Source organism: Rousettus aegyptiacus, unplaced genomic scaffold, assembly GCF_014176215.1.
Source record: "Rousettus aegyptiacus isolate mRouAeg1 unplaced genomic scaffold, mRouAeg1.p scaffold_m13_p_4, whole genome shotgun sequence".
Lineage (NCBI taxonomy): Eukaryota > Metazoa > Chordata > Mammalia > Chiroptera > Pteropodidae > Rousettus > Rousettus aegyptiacus.
In genome coordinates, this window is record NW_023416307.1 from 104,614,456 (window position 1) to 104,631,045 (window position 16,590).

General features: G+C 36.8%; 1 protein-coding gene across 7 annotated transcripts in view; it reads right to left on the minus strand.

Moving 5' to 3' along the window:
• Positions 1-16,590, minus strand: part of SLC25A26 (solute carrier family 25 member 26) — a 141,341-nt gene that overhangs the window by 61,473 nt on the left and 63,278 nt on the right. The window lies entirely within an intron of this gene.

Consider the following 16,590-nt stretch of genomic DNA (forward strand, 5'->3'; position numbering starts at 1 on the left):
CTGAAGAGGGACATATGCACAGTGGTGTCTTAGGAAAAGACCAGTTAGGAGGTTACTGCAACAGTGTGGAAATGAAGGGAGATTGAACTAGGCTAGACAGAGTAAGAAGAGACAGGAACAGCAGTATTAAAGGTTATGGAAGAACAGTGAAAAGCTCTTGCAATTAAATGTGAGTGCTGAAAGGGAAGTCAAATATGAGAACAGCAGTGTACTCTAGGAAAAGGTGGGGCCAAGAGTTTGATGCTTGGGCTACAGTCTTCTCTTCCCATTAACAGAATCTGTGACTCTGATGTCTTTGTTTCTCTTTCTATAAAGTAAGGCTATTAAACACCAAGATTTCAAAAGTCTTTTCCAACATTAAAGATTCAGAATTCTAAGGTTCCAAGGTTTTAAGTTTTGTTGGCTGAGAGGACTCTGATACAAGGGACAGAAAAGTCAAGAAGTATAGTACTGAAATAGAGGACATCCATGTATCTGTGGGATCACAGATATTTCAAAAATAATTTTAAAATGACTATAGATTATTATTTTAGTTTAACTGTTTTCTGGATTGGAACTGGGTTAGTGAAAAGAGCTAAAGCTATGAATCAAAAAAGACTCTTGTTAAAATCCAAATCTGCCAAATGAATTTGAGCAAATTAATGTCCCTAAATCTCAATTTTAACCCATAAAAGAGAGGCATGAACTGGGAGATATAAAGAGGTGTCTGGCTGACAGTAAGCATTCAATGAATGATAGCTTTCCTGTAGATGGCTCTACAGATAACTATTTTAAGATTATCTTTCCACTCCTTCACTGATGCTGTCATGTAAGATATTTTAAGAGAGGAGAAAAGATTTTATTAGCATAATCTCTAGCATTTGTAAATTTCTATAATGTTTGACATTCCAATAACAATTATAGGACCCACAAAGCTGCTGGCCGACCCAAACAAATATTTTCTTTTAAAATTTATCTGAAATTCTCTCTCTAGTCCAGACAGCTCTTCTAGCTCCTCCCGATCCATATATTCAACTGCTCACTCAGTATCTCCACTTGATCATCTCACAGGCAACTCACTTAAACCCAGTGTGTCCTGCAATCTATTCCATAGTCTAAAGCCCCAACCTCCAAAGCCCATCCTTTTCTGGGGTTCCTTATCTCAGTCAACATGGACACTATACACCTAGGTGATTGTGTCAGAGGCCTGTGGGTATTTCTTAGCAAATTCTTTGTCATCACATGCTAGTGGTCAATTCTATCCCATCAATTTGCTCTCCTAAATATCTCCTTTACCTGGTTCTCTCCACTGCACCCCTAGTCCAAGCTACCATTAACTTTCACCTGGACAACTGCAACAGCCTGACTCATCTCTGCCTAACCTCCTTTTCATTCCCTCCTCCACCACCACCCCCACCATGACCCATTCTTCAGAGAAACCAGAGGCAGCACTAGAAAAGCAGGCCAACAAACATGTATAATCTTCTGTTTAAAGCTTTCAATGATTTTCTATTATTTTTAGGATAAAGTTAAACATCATTCATGGTTTTCAAGCCTCTGCATGAACTGCCTCATTTCAAGCCTCCTCCATGTGCTCAGCTACACTAGCCTTGCCATACCCTAAGAGCCTTCAAACATGATTCCCTCTGCCTAGACTGCTCAGCCTTAACCAAAACCCTTTTCACCTACTTAATCACTATTCATACCTGGGAACTCAGACCCAATAGCACTTCCAGGAAAATGCCATTACTGATCCCAGATTAGATGAGGTGTTCCACTTTGGCATTCTCAGAATACCCATGCTTCCCTGAAACACTCATTATATTCAAATTAAATAGTGTCTGTTTCACTTATTAGACCATGAGCAAGGTAAGAGCAAAGGGCAGAGACTATACTTACCTTGTATTATGCACAGTGCCATGTACATATGAAAGATTGAGTGTACATTTGCAAATGAACTAAGCATCTATCCATTTATTTATCTGTAAAACCTCATGGAGCTGGACTTGACTTCTGTTGTACAAACAGGGTAGTGCACATCGCCTTACCTTTCCTTAGAATTTTTAACTTTCATTTTGATTATCTCTTCTTTTTTATTAAATATATCTGTCTTAAGTCTCCCACAAACTAGAACTGTAGAGTGTTCTGAATGGAATGCTTATATTGGAATTGTGGAAACATCAAACTAGACCAAGATAAAGCAGGGGGTTAAGGCAACTCTCTAGCATAAAGAAAGAGAAATCCAAATGAAAAGGGACATAGAGGTGGAAATCAAACTATTAAGCAGAGTAGTGGTACAGAGTAAAGGAAAAAATCCTCAAATCAGCTCAAACTTTCCATAAATTTCTCTTAACTTGCTCTTAAAATTTAGAATACCTGGTTTTATAGAACAAACTTTATAGAGTAATACATGCACACTAAGTCTGACAACCACTAAGCTAAAGCATAGAAAACAATAAAGCAATATGGAGACCTTTTTGCATTCAAACCATTTTCCCTTTAAGATGCTATCAAATTCCTAAGTGAAAGGAAGCTGGAACAGTATTCTAAAGTAGCCAGCTTGCCTGTGGGGTATATTTCATTTTGTTTTATTATTAAACCTGTTTAACCTTAATATAAGGTCATAGATCCATGTGTTTGCTATAATTCAACAAGTTCCGAAGTGTGGACTTTACTAACATAAGGCCTGGCACATAGTAGGTGTTGGATTTAAATCCATGATTTGCTAAATCGAAACCACATAAATGCTGTTCTTTGAAAAACTATAGAAAAAGACATAGTTAACTGCTTGCTGTCTTTCCTGGTTGGCACTTTTTACCACAGCCTCACTAAACAGCCTCTGGAACTCTCCGAGTTGAGTCCCATTTTACATGGAGTTAGGCTCTGTAAAAGACCACATAATGTTACTCTATGTAGTGGGACTTCTTGCCAGAAACCAAGGCAGTTAAAAACAGAAGAGAACAGGCAAAGTTGGATTTGTGGTCAGGAACCAAGGGCACACACCATAGCTATCAGTTTACGGGCCAGGTAGACACGAGGACACTGTGAAGCAGTAACTGGAGAGTTTGCTCCTTCATGCAATTCTTGTCACTTCACCTGATAGGTAATCAATGCCAGCATGTCCAAGAGCAAGAAAAGGGAAAATGAGAAATTCCCATGCAAAATATCTTTATGAATATAGGGGTAAAAGCACAGAAACCATTGAGCAAAATGAGGGACTAAGGATTGGTACCCCTGGTGGAGCCAGATAATTTACAGAGTCTAAGCCACTGTGAAAACACCTCCATGTTAGTAACAGAGACAGTGGTCCCATCTTTGGAGAATCCTATGCTTTTTATGATATTTGATTCTGAAGACATCCTAAGCACTTCAGCTATTCTACAAATGATAACATCCAAACCCCTTTCCTGGTGGCAATGCCATTTTCCAAACAATTCTCTGTAATCACACCATTTGGTTTATCAAGCTAAGTACAAATGATGTGAGCACAAGAACGACTCTCTTTAGAGGGGTCAGTAGAAGACTCAAATGGTCTTGAGAGTCTCAAATACATTAAGGATGTGATTTCCAGATTTACATGTAAGAAAGAAATATTGAGACAGCAGATCACTATTCTTCCATATCCTTAAAGAAAGGGTAAACTTTTCTCTTATTTTTCATTTAAATATAACCAACTAAATTAAGATACACAACAAGTCCCCTCTATGTTAGGATACTTAAAACAACAACAAAAATTTACCCTCTATCCACCTAAAGAGTTTACATGACCTGAAATAAAGTTGTTAAAGGCATGTAGTGACCTGGAAATAGAATAATTGCTTTCCCTGAATAATATTTTTTAAATATTGGGATGTGCTAGGACTACTAGGCTTTGACCTACTGTCATATTCCACAGAGCTGTGTTTTGTCACTCAATTATACAAAATAATATTTCTCACACTGGATGTTATAGTTTGAAGGTGAACTAAAATAGAATTTTTGCTAAAAATATGTAAACAAAAGGGATCTCTCCAACAAGAGAAGACTAATGAGTACATGCTTATTTGGGAAGTTTTAAATTGGTTCAACCACTTTGGATAAGAATATGGTAGTATTTATTAAGTTAAATATACATCTTACCCCATGACACAGCATTTCTACCCCTGTATACACCCAAAAGAAATGAGTACCTAAACTTACAAAAAATCATGTACAAGAGTGCTCATAGCACCTTTACTCATAACAGCTGAAAAAGGTCAACAACCTAAATATCTATCAATAGGAAAAGCGATATACGAATGGAATATTATAAAATAAAACGATAAAGTTCTATACATGTAATATGGCTGAATCTCAGAGTGAAAGAAGACTGACACAAAAAGACATGTAGTGTGTGTCTACTTATATGAAGGCCATGAATAGATGAAAACATCTAGGATGATGAAAGTCAAAACAAGTGGTTAACTCTTGAGGGCTGGGGGTATGAACATGAAATGGTAAAAGGCCCAAGAGAGACTCTGGGTGATGAAAAAATTTAATCTGAGTTGTGGCTATGGGGATATATATATATAAGTGCAACACACCAAGCTGGGCACTTAAGATCTGTGCACTTTGGAATATGTAAATTATACCTCAGTGAAAAAAATTGGTAAAGGCTTTTCATAAAGCAAAGGAAAAGTCATAAAGGAGGAGAAAATGAAATAGTTGTCTACATAAAAAGGTAAAGCTTCCATATGGAACATAAAAGTCTTGTAGAAAATTAAAAGGCAACTGGCACAACAGGGCATATATTTACAATGTACGTGATAAAGATTGATATCCTAAATATGTATCTCACAATCTAAGTACATCTAAGTACACACAAGAATAAATACATCTCATATAAAATTAACAAAGGACATCGACGGGAAATTTTCAAAATAAACACTAACACTCTGATGTGAACCCTGAGCAGTAATTTCAAACTGAGTAAGCGTACCAAGTAAGTATGTCCTCCAACAAGGCACCACCACAGTCAGCTAAAAGTCTCCAGTTCCATAGGGAATCAGTCATTTCCCTAGTAACAAGCTGAAGAACTATGATACTTTTTTTCTGTCCCTCTCCTAATGGCAGATGGCATTTTCCTAGTATAATTACAAGGTTGAGGTAGGATTTCTATCCTTCCTCCACTAGCAGCAGCCAACCTTTGCCTTGGACTAAGACTGGGAAGAAGAGGAGAGGGTTACCTGCCCCACCCCCAGCAGGTGACTTCTGTTGTATTTCAGTGAAGGATCTGGGACATGGGTGAGTTTTGTGCCTGTTTCACACCCTGTACTCATGCAGGGCTCAGAGCACAGATGAGTTTTTCTGGGTACTCCTGGTCTACCCTTAAACTCTGTGCATCAAGGGCACTCTCTCAGATCTCTTTCCCTGACCCCAAATCCTTCTTATAAGTACCTGGTAGAAGAACACAAAAATGAGCTATAGAATGGGTACAGATTCTCCTGATGCCTAAGACTTCCAGAAATTCTAAACTATCATGATAGAAAACAATGAACTTTTAAGAATGTGTAATATTTCAGTTATTTCCTTCTTACCTACTTTTATGGCTGCCACCTACTTCTTTCTGTTTACCAAAGGTTAAAGTCCATGTATCTGGTCTCTTCTTGGATGGGCTTGTGACCCTTTATAACTCAGTTTGCCTGGACGCCTTGCAATCTTAGCTCTATGATAGGCTCAAGAAAAAGAACTATGATTTCATATATTATCTGGCCTTCTCCTTGTGGCATTATACATCCTATGTGAAAGAACACTTCAGAAAATATTGAGAAATGAAGGAAAATGAAAACCCATTATCAGATTTTGGGATATACAGCTAAATTGGTGCTTAGAGGAAAATTTACAAATTTAAATGCTTATATGAGGGGAAAAAGGAAGATCTACAAATCAATGATCCAAGCTTCCAACTTAAAAAGTTGGGGGAAAAATAACAAAGTAAACCCAAAGTAGTAGGGGAAAAAAGTGATAACTATAAAAGCAGAAATTGGTGAAAGAGAAAGCACACCAAAAATAAAGTCGATTTTTAAAAATTGTTTCCTTGAATAGATCAGTAAATTCACCAACCTCTATCTATACTGACAAAGGAAAGAAAAAAAAAGAAAAGAAAATACAACTAACCAATATGTGAACATCACATTAAAAGGATAAGACAACTTAGATGACATGGACAAATTTCTTGAAAAAGTACAACTTACAAAGCTGACACAAGATAGAATGCCTTAATGCCCTTTATCTGTCAAATATATTGAATTTATCAAAAGTGTGTTAACAAAGAAAACCTACACCCAGATGGGTTCACTAGTGAATTCTACCCCAAAACAAGGAAGAACTATTACCAATCTTACACAAACTCTTTTAAAAAATAAGAAATATTTCCTTATATATTTTATGGGCCACCATTATCCTGATACCGATACCAAAACCAAAGATATTGTTACAAGAAAAATCTACAGATCAATATTCATGAACAAAGATGTAAAAAAAAAAAAAAATTAACAAATACAAGAAGTTGAATCCCAAAATACATGAAAACGATAATACGTCATGAGCAAGTAAAGTTTATTCCAGGAATATAAAGTTGTTTCATCATTCTAAAATCAATATAATTAAACAGAATAAAGAAGAAAAGCTACATGATCATTTCAAGCGAAAAGCGTCTGAAAAAATTAAACATCCATTATAATAAAGTAGAAACAGTTGAGAACTTTCCCAACATCATAAAGAACATCTATAAGAAGTGTACAGCTGGTATCACATTTTATGGCAAAAGACTGCAAGTTTTCCCTGAGACTGGGAAAAACAAGGATGAGCACGGTTGCCACCTTTGTTTAACATTTTATTGGAGAGTCTAGCTAGTATAGTAAAGCAAGAAAAAGAAAGAATATATATTGGAACAGAAAAGTAAAAAAGACTGACAGTATCAAGTTTGGGCAAGGATATGGGCAACTAGAACTCACACACAACTAGCTGGTACCATCACTTTGGAAAAAGTTTGGCAGTTTCTTAAAAAGTTAAAGACACAACACATGGGCCATCCACTTCTACATATGGCCCATGAAGTCTAAAATATTTATTATATGGCCCTTTCTGTAAAAAGTTTGCTGACACCTTTTCTTGATCTTTATCTTACTTGGGATGAGTTTACAAGACTATAAATGTCAAAACCTATTGACCTGTACATTTAAAACGGATATGTTGTAGGTAAATTATACCTCAGTAAAACTGATCTAAAAGGAACAAATACTTTGAAGAAGATAAATCATGATGTAAAAACAAAATATTAGTCCAATTAGTTTTTTTAAAAAAAAAAAAAAGCTAAGACACAAAACATAAATCAAAAGAAATAAAATTTGGTTTAAAAATGAACTTTAACAAATGAAAATATCTTTTTTAGATATAAAGTAATTATTTTTAGACTAGACTATCATTTTTATTGTTGTAAAGCTGGTTGGAAAACACCAGAGTAAAATACTAGAGTAAATTCTTGCTTCGAAAGTCTTATTTACATAAGAACTTTGCAAAGATGTGAATTTTATAATACCAAAATGTTTTGAATCTCATCTTTATGAGAAATAAACCATAATATTTAAAAATCAAGAAGGTAAAAAGGAGATCTGGGAGAAATTTGTTCCTACTTAATCACAAAACCTGACTAAAAATATACTATGAAAAACTTGCAGAAAATTGTTTACAACAAATGTGATTTCCAATCGCTAATAGACACCCTAAATAATTGGTGCACAGAATGAAACATTTCATACAGGAATTGGTAAACTACTTAACACTGACTGAGTGCTGAGCTATCAACTGACTTAGAAGTTAAAGTCATGGTACATATATAAAACTTCAAATTCTAATTCAACATTCATTTGTTCGTATTTATTTCTTATGAAAACCATATGTTGGCACAAAGTCATTTTATGGTTCATTTGAGACAAACATGCAGAAAATTGTGGGAAACAAATAGATCACTAGAAATCTGTTAAAGGCAAGATACTCAACTCCAATGCAACCTCAGTTATGAGGTTTTATGAAGCCTAAACTAAAAAGTTTATCTGTGGTTGATAAGAGGTTTGTCTTAATAAGAAAACTGTACAGTGGCTATAATGAGATTGAAATATAGCAACCACTGACTAAGTTTTAACTTTTATTCCAGAAACTGGAAAATATGGATCTGAAAGGGTTCAGAACAAGTCTCCCCACAAGGTGCCATTTTGGCATGTAGGCTATTTTGAGCTAAAGACAATCAAGGCCCCAAAAGACTCAAGAAGAGCTTACTAGCTCCCCTTTAATAACGTAAAAGAATTTGGTCTAGAAAGAACGCTACTACCAAAGATAACAAGGAATATGGGCTGAGTGTGGTGGGCTAAGAGGACCTAGGCAGGACCTAGGCAGGGCCTGGAGATCAAAATCCTCTCTGTGTCCTATTGTCTCTGCATGACAGGGCAAACATTTATTTACCAAGCATGCTCTTACCAACTTCTTGTGAATTGCCTTTCTTCTCTTTGAAGCCTCAAATCCCTATTCCCTTCTCCTTAGCTCAGGATGGCACATAAGCCTTTTTTGGCCTGAATGTCTAAGGGTCTCATCTTCTTACGGGACCCCTGTACATACATAATTAAATTTATTTTTTCTCTCCTAATTTGATCATGAGACCAGCCAAAGAACCTAGAGGGTAGAAAAAAATTTTTTCCTCCTCAACAGATGCCACTACTTAATGACAGAATGTGTGCCCAAATTTAGATGATGTATCTTCAACTAGTGGTATATTTAAATTTTGCAGGGTTAAAGTGTCTTATAACAAAACAAAACCAAAACTAAAGTATGTGTTGAACTAGTGAATAGCAAAATATTAATACAAAGGACTTCTTCCTAAAAGACACTTTCCCTAACAAGGAAAACAGAGTCATCTCAGAATCTGTCTCCCATACAACTATCTTCAAAATTCATTTTAGACAAACTTGTAAGCATTTCAAAGCAAGTTCCTCTGATAATTTGGAATTCTTGATAGCACACCACTGTTCAAATAAGACAAAAAGTAATGAAGTAGACAGGAAGCTAAGTAACAAGAAAGTGTATATAAAATCCCACATGAAAAATTTTTTTTAAATTCAAAATCACCTTTTGCCATGGTTTCCACTACCCTACAGGTTAAATAACAACTGGCTTCCTCTCTCCTTCCTTTTCTGCATGTACCCTGTCTGCACCCACTGGGGAACACAATTCAAATTAACAAACCTTTAAATAATCTCTATAATTTGTTAAGCATTATGAAAGATGAAATGGTGAAAGAGATGGAAATCTCTACACTGAAGGGCTTCTCAAACTGGAGAAGACACCCAACAAACTAGTAGCATTCCACAGCATAGTCCACCAGGAGCCCGGGGCAGGAAGTGACTTGGGTTGGGGAAGCCATCCTAGAAGGGGCTGTGCCAAGACGCATGGACTCTTACTGAGGGACAGGGGAAGTACTCTAAAAGGGGAATAATATAAATTCTGATATGCATCATTTGGAAGGCTTATTAAAACACAGACTCTGGCTCCTATCCCTAGATTTCTGACTTATTAGGGCCTGAGAATTTGCATTTATATCAAATTCCCAGGTGATGCTGATGCTCTTGGTCCATGGACCACACTTTAATATAAGCAGATATGCATATCTATTTGGAGAATCTCGATTAGTTTACTATGGTTAGAATATAGGTTGGCATTAATTTATAAGAAGTTTCTTTTTACCACCCCCCACCCACCCAAAATCCTATTAGTTTACTTTTTTTTTCGGTAGGGTACACATACTTTAAAGATCATGACAATCGGGATAAAAATAACCAATGTTAACATATAAAAGAATTAGAGGGCCTAACAATATTTTATGGAAAATATTTTAAACTACAATTTCTAAAAATGTTGAACTTGAAGCTTATTTAAACAAAGTTCAAAGCTTTCATAAACCATCTCAAGACATTCTAGTGGTTTATATTACTTCACACCTACTAGGATAGCTATAATCAAAAACGGAAAGTAGGAGGTGGAAAAAAAATGGGGTAGATGATATAGGCTCTATTCATTCTTCTGGCAGCCAAATCAAAGTTGTGACAGAAACAAGGAGCAAACAACAATAAAAAATCACCTAGGACCTAGATGAACAATCCATCACCCTGCAATGGCAGAAGGGGCAAGGATGTGGGGTGACTCGGTATTGAGCAGCTGAGTGAGATGGAGGTTGCAGCAGTGGCAGAAGCTTCTTCAAGGGGCCGCGTCCACGAGTGGATTTTTGTGGCAACAATCCTGCTCTCTCTGAGTACCAGTGCTGATTCTGCTGCACGCAGGGGACACCAGGGACTTACAGGGAGATATTGTCAGAGTGAGGGCTGAGGTGAGATCTGCAGGTTATGGAAGTGCTGGAGATATCCATTGTTCCCTGTTGAACCCTCCCAACTCCCTGTGCACTGGACACAGTGCCGCCATAGCTAGGACATCATCAAACTGGATAACAGAGGTCGCTCTGCACAGAGGATTCCCTGAAACCCTACTTTCCCAAACTCACAGCACTACCCAAGCCATATCCAGGTATTTCCTCAGCACGTCAGGTGCTCCTTGCTGAGCAGCGGCTAGACTCACAGTGGAGGCAGCTGGCCTCAGTTTCTGGTGTGGCCTTGTGAGGCAACTATAAGCATAGCATCTGTGGATTGCTTGCTGAATATTAACAGGTGGCCCTGGGTGGGGGGGGGGGGCACAAGCTGGGGCTTAATTTGGCCTGCAGCTGAATCCCTCTCAGGACTGTGCCACTGGACACGTACTTCACAAATCCACATTAATAAGACTGGGAGACTTAGGAGCTTTGCTTAGTACATAGAAACAGATACAAAAAGGCAGCCAAAATGGGAAGACAAAGAAGCAGAAATCATATGAGAGAAGAGAACAGAGATCTAGAAATAAAGAGAACAGCAATCTAACATGCAGAGTTCAAAACACTGGTTATAAAGATGCTCAATGAACTTCTGGGAAGTGTAGATGAATTCAGTGAGGCTTCAACAAAGAGATAAAAAACATAAAAACAGAAATGGAAATTATAAAAGAGAACCAGTCAGAAATGAAGAATTCAGTGAGGCTTCAACAAAGAGATAAAAAACATAAAAATAGAAATGGAAATTATAAAAGGGAACCAGTCAGAAATGAAGAACACATTATCTGAGATGAGAAGTATATTAAAGGAAATAAACGGAGTGAATAAAGAAGAGGATCAAATGACCTATAAAGCCAAGGAGACTCAATCAGAATGGCAAGAAAAAATAAGCCAAGACTATAATAATAATTCAAGGAGCCTATCGGTCACTATTAAAGGTAAAAATATCCATGTTGTAAGGGTACCTGAAGGAAAACAAGATGTTGAAAACTTCCCTAACCTAGTAAAGGAAATAGACATAAAACACCAGGAAGCTCAGATAATCCTAAAAAAGATAAACGCGAAGAGGCCTACACCAAAATACATCATAATTAAAATGTCAAAGGTAAAATACAAAGAGAGAATCTTAAAAGCAGCAAGAGAAAAGCAGTTAGTTACCTATAAGGAAGCACCCATAAGACTGGCAGAAGCTTTACAGGACAGAAGGGCTTGGCACAAAATATTCGACAGGATAAAAGCCCAGGATTTACAACCAAGAATACTTTATCTAGCAAAGCTATCATTTATGGTTGAAGGACAGATAAAGAGCTTCCCAGACAAAAATAAGCTAAAGGAATTTATCACCACCAAGCCATCATTATAGGAAATGTTGTAGGGACTTCGTTAAAAAGAAAAACATGTATCAAAAACAGGAATAAAATGGTAATGACTACATTGTTATCAAAAAGTACCTCAAATGGAAAAGAATTAAGTGCTCCAACCAAAAGACAAAATGGCTGAATAGACAAGAAAACAAGACACCTACATATGCTGCCTATAAAAGACTCACTTCAGATTAAAAGACATACATGGACTAAAAGGAAGGGGATGGAAAAAGATATTTCCTTAATGGACCTAGAGTATGGTATTACACTCAATGAAATGGGTAGGACAGAGAAAGACAAATATCTCAGAATTTCATGCATATGTGGAATCTAAAGAACAAAATCGACAACAACAACAAAAGTAGAAATAAACTCACAGATACAGAGAATATTTAGAGAGCTACTAGATGAGAGGAGGATTGGGGGAACAAAAAAAGGCAAAATGATTAAGAAGTACAAATGGATAGCTGCAGAATAGATATGAAGATGTAGAGTGTAGCATGGGGAAGATGGTTAATAAGGTTGTAATAAATATGTAAGGGGAATGGGGTATTAGATTTAGTGAGGTGATCACTTTGCAAGTTATGTGGATCTCTGATCACAACTGAAACTGGTATATTATTGTATGCCAACCGTAAGTGGAAAAAAAAAAAACCTCATTGATTGTACAATGTAAATCCAAACAACTAATTGTCTATTATACTTCAATGAAGAAAAAAAAAATTTTTTTAAATAAATAAAAAAGATGACCAAAAAATTAAACAACAACAAAAAAAAACCAGAAAGTAACAAGCATTGGAGAGAAATCAGGACCCACATATGGTGTTGGTGATAATGTAAAATGATACAGCCACTGTGGAAAAGTTTGATAGTTTCTCAAAAAGCTAAATACAGACTTACTATATGACTCAGCAATTCCACTTCTAGGTATATACCCACTAAGAACAGAAAGCAGAGTCTCAAACAGATACTTCTGTACGAGTGCTCACTGCATGCTAGCCAGAACGTTTATGTTCCCTCAAAATTCACATGCGAGAATTCTAATGACCAGTGTGATGATGTTAGAAGGCGGGGCCTTTGGGAGGTGATTAAGTTATGAGATTGGAGCCCTAATGAATGGGATTTGTATGTTTATAAAAGAGACCCCACAGAGCTCCCTAGCTACTTCTGCCAGGTGACGATACAATGAGAAGGCTAAAACCCAGAAGAGGGCCCTCACCTGACCTTGCTGGCACCCTGATCTTGGATTTCCAGCCTTCAGAATTGTGAACAATAAATCTCTGTTTATAATCCACCCAGTCTATGGCATTTTGTTACCCAGCCCAAACGTACCAAGACACTACAGCATTATTCATAACAGCCAAAAGGTATAAGCAACCTGAGCGTCCATCAATAGATGATTGGATAAACAAAATGTATGTACATACAATGGAATGTTATCCAGTCATAAAAAGAAATAAAGTTCTGGTCAAACTGCTACATGGATAAACAGTGAAAATGTTGTACAAAGTGAAATAAGCCGGACACAGAGGACAAATATTTTAATGGTAAGAGTTAATGATTAGGGTGATGAGAAAGTTTTTGAAATAAATAGTGGTGATGGTTGCACAACACTATGCATGTAATTAACGCTACCAAATTATAGACTTAAAAATGGTTAAAGAGGCAAATGTTACATTGTACATATTTTACCAGTCCAAATATTTTAATCTCAATTATTTGTTCCAAAAGCCCACTGGAGATTAAATTGTTAATATCGGTACTTTGATTCTGTAAATTACAAAGACATGTCATATTGGTCTTGTTTTGTCTACAAAGAAAACCCACTCCTGGTAGACTTGACAACAGTTTTAACCCAATCTAGTCAAATCAGCTGTGAAAGGCAGAAGTAGCTACAAGAACTAGCTCACTAATCAGAGACCAGAAAGGTACAAGAATGCTATGTAAGTAGTCTTGTTTCAAAGAAAAATTATCTAATTTCATTTTCTCCAAATCACATGAAAAGTATACTGCCTAGTGAAAGCACATGAAGTATTTTGATAAAAGACTGGCAGGATGTATCACACATCCGAATGATATCACTGCCCATAATTTTTATTTGCTTAGCCATAATATGTATTTCCAGTTGTATATGGTCTCACTTGCTTCTGGCAGCCGTCAACTTTCAATACTTTCAGTACCTGAAAACAAATTATATTCGACTCAAATTATATATCAAGGTCCCTGCAATATATGAAATTTGTGAATAGCTGTGTATCTGATACACTTTCCTACTTCACTAACTTTCATTCTACAACCTCTGACATATTTTAAATGATGCTGACTCTTGATTTCCTACATCAAAAATGTAAACTCCTTGAGGGTGGCTAGACTCTGCCTTCACTCTTCATATTCACAGCCTCTGGTATACACAAAATATATCACTGTTAAGTAAAAGTTTATAAATATAACATAAATCACATGGGGGTGGATTAAGGGTTAACTTTATGAATCTAAAAATCCTTCTATCCTTAATATATAAACTTGGTGTCTATTAATATAATCTTAAGATCCTAACTAGGAGTTCCAGTTTTCACACAACTGAATAACTTAATCAGGTTACTCCTAGAGAACCATCTTGAAAGAAAAATATGCAGATCCACTTGAGAAAAAGACAAGTTATCATGTGTCTTTAATAAACACTTTATTAACAGAAAAGAACTCCATCCCCCAAGTCTAGACACTACTACTCAAAGTTCTTGCATCCATGAGAACACCAAAGATAGGCATGAGAACTCAAGACATTTAATGTGCTTATGAATTATTATTTTGGGGAAGAGGGATTAAGATCATTTAGAAATAGCTGTGGCTTTTGACAGGTGCAAGTGTAAAATTTTAGCTCCTAGTAAATTGTTAGTTGCTTAATAAAAATCCTAGGATTCTAACAACTGATACCGTGTTATAAAGATCACAAGATGTACTTTTCAGTGACAAAAATCTTCAATGACATTATGCATTAAAAGGTTGGTGAGTTTGTCAGGTCTTTTTGATTCTAAAAAGCATAATGTATGTCATAAATCATCTTCTTGATACTAATATATCAATACAGCCACAGAAAAGAAATACGCCAATGGCCATGTGAGCTTGGCAGAAGGCCCGAGCCTCAGATGAAATCATAGACTTGGCTGACACCTCAACTGCTGCCTTGTGAGCCTCTGAGCAGAGAACCCAGCCACACCATGCCCAGACTGCTAGTCTGGAGAACTGTGGGATAATAAATACATGTTGTTATAAGCCACTAAGTTTGTAGTTCTTTGTTGCACAGTTATAGAAACTAACAGTCATCTAAAGCACCTCTAGATGTTCCTCTAAGTGAATCTGATATCACATAACACCTTATTAAGTCATTCATTTTAATAGGGTGAAAAATGTGGGGTACCCTGTTTAAATGATCTTGAGTATTATGTTTGACCTCAGAGCAGAGAATAGCCAAAATTGTGTGTGTGTGTGTGTGTGTGTGTGTGTGTGTGTGTGTGTGTGTGTGTGTGTGTACACACTCACACGTGCTATTAAGGCTTCAGAAACCTTCCAATATTTTCTGACTCATGGCCTAAATTTTATCCAGAAGGCATCTCGGCCATTATCTGGTGCAACCACCTCATTTTCTAAACAAGCGGCAGGGGGGTACTGACTTGCCTGGGCTCACATAGCTAATGCGTAGTAGAGGAAGAACAAGAGCCCAGGTCTCTAGCACACTGAGCTGTCCTCTCAGAAGTATGTCGGCTGGCCTCTCTTTAAAGATATTAGTAGTTGGGCTTGACTGTAGAAAGGAAGAGAAAGAATATTTCATCTCTCTCCTAATGCATTAAAATGTCTGCAAAAGAAATACTGAGCACTTCAGAAAAGTAGGTTTTAAGGCAAAAAATTTAAAGACTAAAAGAATTACTAAAGATGTCAATGGTAACTGAAGCACAATAACTATATTACAATGTCTTCCATATCTTTAAAGCAGTGGTTCTCAACCAAGGACAATTCTGCCACCCAGGGGACATTTGGTTGTCACTACAGGGAGAAGAGAGTAAGAGTTTCTAGCATCTAGTGCGTAGAGGCCAGGGATGCACAGAACAGCCCACACAGCACTTACAGGCCTAAAGTGTAAATAGTGCTGAAGCTGAGAAAGCCTGCTTTAAGGCATCACAGTTGCCCTCTTCATCCCTGTTAACCACTTAGCACTGTGACTTATTCAACTGTACTCTTATACACTCAGATAGCAAAGCTCTCCCATATGCCAATTTTCTATGGCTTAGGTTTCAATCACTTGTTCTTTGGCTTGAGATTAAACAAAAGCTAACTTTTTTACCTTCATTTTCAGCAAATTGTATCCTGCTCTGATAGCATGGACCCATCTGCACCTCTCACTGTTCCTTCTGATAGATGAAACCAAAACACTATTATGTATACTGGATTTTAACAATGTGTTTTCTACACATATCAAAATCTGGCAACCTACAGTAAAGGATGAGTGGAATGTGAGTATGCATAACACCTAGTTGAGAATCTCTGCCTAATCTGAACTGCTGGCAGCAAAGAAATATTATGTGTCTCAAGCAAATGATACAAATGGATGAAGTAAGAAGGTGTTAAAACAACGATAGTGGTAGAGGCTCAGGTCATCTGGGGAACACGGCTTCTGTCTAAAGGGGCAGCTAATACTCAGTTCAAACCAACTGTTGCCACACAGGAATGTGGACTCAATATTGCCAGATATTCTGATTAAACCAAGAAAACTTGCTTATCTGGAGTTGTGTTTGAAATCACTCAATTTTAACATTTTGGTTCATAGTT